The sequence below is a fragment of the Tupaia chinensis genome, unplaced genomic scaffold (assembly GCF_000334495.1).
Source record: "Tupaia chinensis unplaced genomic scaffold, TupChi_1.0 Scaffold144472_1, whole genome shotgun sequence".
In the NCBI taxonomy this organism is placed as follows: Eukaryota; Metazoa; Chordata; class Mammalia; order Scandentia; family Tupaiidae; genus Tupaia; species Tupaia belangeri.
The window spans coordinates 441,826-443,070 of NW_006204331.1; positions in this window are offsets into that span (position 1 = coordinate 441,826).

The following is a 1,245-nucleotide window of genomic DNA, read 5'->3' on the forward strand; positions in this document are numbered from 1 at the left end:
GCCCGCCCTCTGAGAAGCCGGGAGAGACTAGCTCACCCTGCAGTGGGACTGACGCGTGGTCAGCCGCGGGTGACAGCCAGGCAAGAACAGGCATCCGGGGAACGGGGCAGGACACCCGTCCCCCCCACGGCTCACTGAGAGCTGACCACACGGGTTCTGGGACTCATGCCCGCTCCGGCTCCTGGCGCGGGGGAAGGGGTGCTGGTCTCACCCTTTATTTCATTACCTAAGCTTTCTGCAAGGAGTTGCCAGTTCACCGTGACACACCCCGTCCTGCGGTCCCGCACATGCGCCCGAACCCCGGGGCTTAGTGGATACCCCACTCCCCGCCTGGGCGGCACGGTGACGGCAGAACTGTCCCTGCCCAGGTCTCCTGCCTCCAGCGTCCACATGGCATGTGAAATCGGATAAAGAGCTAAGATGGCAGCCCTCCCCCAAAACCCCGCGACTAGACCCCCAGTCAAAGCACCCAGCACCATGCCCATGCCGACAGTCCACATGCCTTCCTGGTGTGGCCGTACTTTTTCTGTTAAAAATCACTTTTTAGGACCAGCAGATGGCGTAGCGTTTATGTCACTGGGCTCTCAAGTGGCCGACCACTGTTTGAGGCCCAGACTTGGTGGCTTCAAATCCATGTCAGACACGTGTGTGTGCATGCCCAGGATCCTGGGAGGAGACAGGACTGCAGCCATCCCCTCTGGGGTGATCTCTCAGTTTCTGTCTTTCTGTCACTCCAGAGAGTGCGCACACTGCGGCAGAAATCCTTTTTAAAAACTTCACTTTTCTACTAAAAACCTCTCTTTTCCTACTTTACATGTTTATGGCTTTGTTCGACATCTCCAGGTGGGTCTCTAACCTTAGAGATCTGGGCCCAAAGAACTGTGTCTCTCCCAGGGCACCCCAGCTCCCATCCCACATGGCAGTTTAGAGGCACACCCATCAGAAGCTGTGGGGTGAAGGTCTTGGAGACAGGCTTGTCCTCTGGAGGCTCCCCTGACACCCAAGCACTCACAGGGCTGTGTCCAGCCAGCCACACATTGCCCAGTGGCCCTGGGCATCTTGAGGTACAGCTAGAGACCGCCCCAGTGGCATGCAGCTTGGTGCAGGGCTTGCTGGGGGCGGGGCTCCACACGCCGCTACAGTCTTCTCTGCTGTAATGGGCCAGCCCGCCCTCATGCCGGGAGGACGAGGGATTTTCCAACTTTAAAATGTTGAAGTAGCTGCAGGGTTTTTTTTTTTTTTTTG